Source organism: Monopterus albus, unplaced genomic scaffold, assembly GCF_001952655.1.
Source record: "Monopterus albus unplaced genomic scaffold, M_albus_1.0 scaffold86.1, whole genome shotgun sequence".
In the NCBI taxonomy this organism is placed as follows: domain Eukaryota; kingdom Metazoa; phylum Chordata; class Actinopteri; order Synbranchiformes; family Synbranchidae; genus Monopterus; species Monopterus albus.
In genome coordinates this window covers 689644-696141 of record NW_018127966.1, presented here as the reverse complement: position 1 = coordinate 696141, position 6498 = coordinate 689644, and the positions used below count along the sequence as shown (strand labels likewise).

General features: G+C 39.8%; 1 long non-coding RNA gene across 1 annotated transcript in view; it reads left to right on the top strand.

The window, feature by feature from the left end:
* The first annotated feature begins 3355 nt into the window (after positions 1-3355).
* LOC109964281 (uncharacterized) overlaps positions 3356-6498 on the top strand; it is a 19400-nt gene continuing 16257 nt past the window's right edge. The window contains exon 1 of the long non-coding RNA XR_002275490.1: positions 3356-3816. This is a non-coding gene — a long non-coding RNA (uncharacterized LOC109964281). The remainder of the gene's footprint in view (positions 3817-6498) is intronic.

Here is a 6498-nt window from a genome sequence, read left to right as displayed (position 1 = left end):
GAGTGGGGTATTAACTGATATATTTTATATCACAGAAAAAACATGAGAATGCATTGGGCTTGTGTTAACCGCAGACCTTATTTCAGGCACCTAACCCGCCACTGGTTCAAACCCAGAACCTTCGTGCTCAACACTGCTGCACCAATATATGATGTATAAAATATATTAAAAGAAGAATCGCCTCAAAACCGAAAACTAGTCGGTGCATTTGGACCTCACAAAATGGTTCGATCACACACTCAGTCTTACAAACTTCTATTTACCACTCTAGTACCAGGGTGTCATCAAACCCTGCAGCCTCCTGAACTGCCTTTGCCATGGTTTTTAGGCAGCAATGTTTGCAGTGGTTTAGCCATGAGATGTGTGCTGTAACAACACCATGCTCTCACCTAGTTTACATTCACAAGCAGTGCTGAAGATCCCACCAGCATGTTGAAGAAAACGTGAGAGTCCATCACTGTGTATTTTTTCCAGCAGTGGAGTGACAGCTTTGTGTATTATACATAGAGCTACTGTAGAAAAAGAATAAAGGAGTAACTGCATGAAATAACAGCTTTCCATTTGTTTGCTGACAGTCTTGCTGCATGTTTGGAGAGGGATATGTATGTGGGTTGTATCTTAACAGCAGACTTTATGGTGCCTTTATCGGTGCGATCTTTGTGCTCCTGAATTAGGACTATTAGGACTGTGTCAGTAAGTGTGTACTGTATGTTCTGTAAATCAATGTGAGTATCCAAACCGCTGGTATGTCAGAAATGTCACTGAGGCATTTTATGTGCATGGCTAATTACAGCGAGTTGGATTCTGGCAAATGGTGCATTGTGTGACTAGAGGGTTAAATGTTGCAGCAGCTGTAGTCTCACTTGAAATGCAGTGATTGTTCTTGTCAGCAAAGATGACTGCTCTACCTCTGGAGTATGTCACACAGGAGATGGTGGTGCCACAGAGGCGCCTGTTGCTTCCAGGAGGGCTTGTTAGCAATTAAAATAATAGCTTTGGATAGCTTTCAAATTAAAATGCCAAAGGCTTTAATTGATAATGCACCACAGTCAAATGTCCATGATAACATGCCCTTCTCTGTCATTTATTAACTTGAAGTAGTGCAGTTAATACAAGTTGTATCATTACCAATGACAGTAGTTTTCTTGTATCCACATGGATTTATTATAAATTTTCTTGAATGATGTAGCTTATAAGGCACACTGCTGATACTTTTACAAGTAGGCTTATATTATATTTCTACAGCTGATACTTTGTTGAAATCTTTTGTCCCCAAAGTACTAGTGGGATGATGACACACTGTATAATGAGGTGCTTGTGCTATCTATCAGACAATCCTTGCTTCTCCTAATCAGCGCCTGTAAGGATCATTATTACTATTTTTAATACAGACTTGCTTTTATATGCATGAACGCACTGGAAATGGAAGCTGATTCACAACTTTGCTTTGAAGCACTAAAACTGGCAGATCTTTCTGTGATTTCATGGAATGCACATTTCTTTTAAATTACTATTTAAATTAAATTGCTGCCTTGTTGAGCTAGCCATGCATGGTTACACTAGAAACAGCCAGCAAATCTGGCATGGAAGTGAAACAACCACTTGACACCACAACCTAATGAAAACAACATACACTACAAATCGTAAATGTTTGGAATAGCCCAAACTAATGTGTGTGCTGCCTGCATTTGACTATTCCTAGTATTAATACAAGCCATTTAGTTTTTGATAGTGGACGCCCCCAACCCCCACCCCTATTCTACCCACTCTCATCTTTTTCAGCTCCAGAAAGCAAAATTTAAGGGATCCATATTATTGAACTTAACTTTTATGGATTATTTTTTAAATTTATTTCGACAGTTGCCATCTGTGTATTGAAAATGTATGGGGTTTGGCCTCAAAAATCAATTTTTAGGCTACTGAAGCGAAGTGACACACCTATCAAGTGACAAGGTAGGACTTTAGGACTTTATTGATCCCACAATGGGGAAATTCCTGTGTTCCAGCAGCAATAGAGACAAAAACCATGGCAAAAAATTTAGTACTCAGTATTTAGTTACTCAGTACTTAGTATTCATTTGTGAACAAAGTTGTGTTCATCACTAGCTGGCAGGTCGGAAATTATTCACTTAATTTGGTACGCGCCTGGAGTTATATTTACAGTTTGTTTTTTTTTTGTGCGTACTCTAGGGCATGTGGTTGTTGACATACAATTAATACTTTTATAACAAATGACAAATGAGTATGCCTGCTCATGTGGCGCTGTGTAAAGGAATAAATTAGTGAACCCGGTGTATCACATTGTGTTTGATAGCACATTTTAAAATCTTGTGTAGCTTTTGACTGTACTGCATAAACATTCGATTTGTCATGTATAAATGTGTGCATAGCTTTGCCTAGACTCAGTGCAGAGACAGTTTCCAGCTCATTAAAGCACAGCCATGAAAATAATTTGTTTTGCTTGTACCAACCTTTATGAATCAGTATAGACTTTTAGTGTCATTGTTATTTTACTGGTGCTGTTATTTTTAATTGGCAGATAGTGAATTTTAGAAGTAGTGGCAGTAGTAGTATTTTTATAAAATTATTTTCAAAAGTTACCCCTTAAATCCACACACTACAATTTGCAGCCCCTGTCACTACCTGTGGTTTCAGACCCACTAAATAAAGATGTGCAGCAGTAGTCAGTTGAGTTTACATAATGTTGAGCAGTGAGTCACTCGCACCAAGGCTAAATCCCATTGTGTGGACTTTGGACTACAGGGCGAACACTTGGATGACACATTGTGATATCCGAAGGCCGAAATCCACAAGAGGCAAAGTGTCTGGGTTAGGCGAGAATGTGCCAGCTCTTCTGAAACAAATGTGATATCAGCTACCCACCTGTGATATACACGGATCAGCCATAACATTATGACCACCTGCCTAATGCTGTTTACCAGTGGTGGGCCGTCAGGGTCAGCAAGGCCTTCTCTGCTGGCCTAAACACTATCAGAAGCACTGACCTACATTTACAACCTAAATTCTAATATTTGTGCCATGAAATTTTATTCATTTATTCCCAGCAATCTATTCTCTTCATTTCGTAGCGTTTCTCTCGGCTGCACCGCTTCCAGTACGTGTATGCGGATGTTACATTTTTAGTCCAATCAGATTTCAGCCTCTATGTGCTGCCATGCCAATCTAATCTGCCCAGGGCCTTCAGAATCAGTAGTGCTGGCCGATGTAACTTAAACTATATTAGCAATGGGACTGTTTCTTTAACCAATCAGATTTCAAATTCGCCTCACACAATAACGTCAGCAGTTTTCCATCCTCTGATTGGTTGGTCAGAGCAAAACTGTTACAGCCAAGTTCACCTAGCAAAACACGTCTGTAGCGATCAGCACACATTAATACATTTTGAGTTAGAATTTTTTACGCCCACAATGGCTGACGGAGGAGGAGAAATTGACTTGGTCTCTGACATTCTTAAAAATCAATTTTCAAGGCGGACTTTCTACAGAAAAGCTAGACATCGTGATGAGAGGTCGGCCAAACCCGAAGCTAGCTAGCTAGATTGTCTCAGCGCGGCTGTACAGATTGGCATGTCTGACCGTGACTATCCCTACATCCACTGCAACTGTCGAGCGGACATTCTCTGCCCCCAAGAGAATAAAAACCTGTGCCAGGAATACGACTGGACAGTGTCGACTCGCAGCCTTGGCTCCATGGCTATAGAAAAGGACTTACTGATGGAACTGAAAGGCAGAGGTCAGGTCTAATGACAGGAGGAGAAGGAGGATAGATTTTGTCTATAAATAATTAGCATCTCTGGTGAGTATGATGTATTTTATTTAAGTTTTTTTTAATGTTTTTGTTATGTTATTAGATAAATATTGATTCTGAACTGCTCCAGATGACGTACGTGGCACAGTTGCGTTTGTAGTGTAGCGGTTTGGAGTTGTCTTAACTGGGTTTCTTGCTTTAGTTATGACCACCTGCCTAATACTGTTTACATAGGGGTCAATGTGGCAGTTGATTGGCACTGGTGTCACTCTGCAGCTTACTGTGCATCTTCTGTGAATCCATTTGCTTCCACAGTTTTACTGTCAGGAAGAGCACAGATGTGTCTACAATTCAGTGAGAAACTTATATAAAAGGAATGAAAACTGGTCATGAGGACGAGTTAGAGAGAATGTTTTAGACCAATCCAACAGCCTCACCACTCCAGGTGTGATATCACCACTACAGCCCCCGACTCTTTCTCTTCATAGAGACCAATGTACAGTATTTCTCATTTTCAACCATTTTAACAAAGATTCAAATAAATCTTAAATTTTTGAAAAATACAAATGGAAGTTAAAAGTTTAATATACTGTAGGTCAACCTCATCATCACCCGGGGACGTCCATGACCCTGTCACCAGTTCACCATTTGCCCTTCCTTAGTCCACTGTTGGTCAGTACTGACCACTGCAGACCAAGAACACCCAACAAGACCTGCAGTGTGGGAGATTCTCTGACCCAGTCATCTCACCATCACAGTTTGGCCCTTGTCAAAGTCACTCAGATCCTCACACTTGCCCATTTTTCCTTCTTCCAACACATCAACTTTGAGGACTGAATGTTCACTTGCTGCCTAATATACACCACACACTGACAGGTGCCACTGTAACAGATAGTCAGTGCTATTCAGTTCACCTGCCAGTGGTCATAATGTTATGCTTGATCGGTGTATGTCTTGACTAGAATGAAGATAAAAAATGAACAAAACATGATTATGAACAATAATAAGGGGGGTAGAAAGTAGCACCCACACTATATTCCTCACTAACAGGAATAGGTCTACAATTCCAGTTAAACCTTAGCTTGAAGGTTAAAATGTGAGTGCAGGTACAGCATGTTATTGTGGGCATCAAGTGGGCATCTCCTACAGCAAGTGTTTTGTTCAGTTAGGTACGTACAAAACCTCCAGGTCTCTCAACAATGAATCACCACATCCCAGACCACCCCCGTCTACTGTATATCTGCTCTTGGCTCAGAAAATATATTTGTTAAACCATTCACGTTAAATGGTATATATACTGAATATTGCTATTGCATAGCAAAGCACTGGTAATGTGTGTGCTATGTAGACATTTAAATAAATGTATTGTATTAATTAATTAAATAAAATAATACAGTAATTATTGTATCTTCTTCCACCCATCACCAGGCGTACAGTCCCATGACAAAGTAAAAATGAATCAAATTCAAATCAAATCAAATTTTATTTGTATAGCGCCAAATCACAACAAAAGTCATCTCAGGACACTTTACAAAGTAAGGTCTAGACCTTACTGTTATCAATATTATTACATAGGGAAAACCCAACAAATCCCCCTTGAGCAAGCACTTGGTGACAGTGGGGAGGAAAAACTCCCTTTAAAGGAAGAAACCTCCGACAGACCCCGGCTCTTGGTGGGCGGCCTTCTGCCTCGACCGGTTGGGGTGAGTGGATAGAGGAGAGACAAAAGAAGAAAAGCAACAAGACACAACAATCAAACACTGATCAGGTCGATGTGGCTGGTGACTGCTTTTTAGAGCTCCAGGGCCAGGGCAACCTGCAGAAAGGTACAGGGAGAGAGAGAGGACACACTACGGGAGAGAGGAGACACAAAGTTAGTGATGTGTAATGGTGGCATATAGAAGCATGAAGTGAAGAGGATGTTTCTTATATCCAACTGTCACAAGGCAAAATTCAGAGAACTGTTCTGTTAGATCTGGCTTTATTTGTATTATTATATTTAACACAAAATTGCTTAATCATATGAAAACTTGAATAGCATTTTATTGTGATGGCTAGGGAAGCTGCCCTTCACCAAAAAGATGCAGTTTCGAAGTCTTATTTTGCAGACTCTTTTGGAAGCCATATTGAAGGTCAACTTTTGGGAATCAGTGGCATCTCTTGCAATGTAGCCTACAGTTAAACTGAATAACTACAGTAGAGTATGATTTGTTTCTATGCAGTTTTTAATTGAAAAGGGTTATTTCACTGCTGATGATTTTGATTTCATAATGTTATATCATTGGCCAGCTAACACCAACACTCCACTCTCTGCTGTAATTTACAACATATTGTTTACTACTATAATGTGAATGCCTTTGATGTAACTTTATGAAAGTGCAGAAAAAATAACTTTTGTTAATTAGCTACAGCAAAGAACAACAGGCTAACACTGATCACTTGTACAGTAGGTTAGCTACCACAGGCACTTTAAATATTGAAATTTTGAAGCTCTTAGTAATGTTCATAATTATTAAAGTCATACTGTTGTCAGGGTGTGAGTTGAGAGTGGTGGTTCGTACTATAGTTACCACAGTGGCAGGTGTGTGTCACCTGCTGGAAGGAGCTAAACCCTGAACAGAGAGGGTTGTTTGTACAGTGGTTACGGAAAGTATTCAGACCCCCTTAAATTTTTCACACTTTGTTATATTGCAGCCATATGCTAAAATCATTTAAGTTCATTTTTTTCCC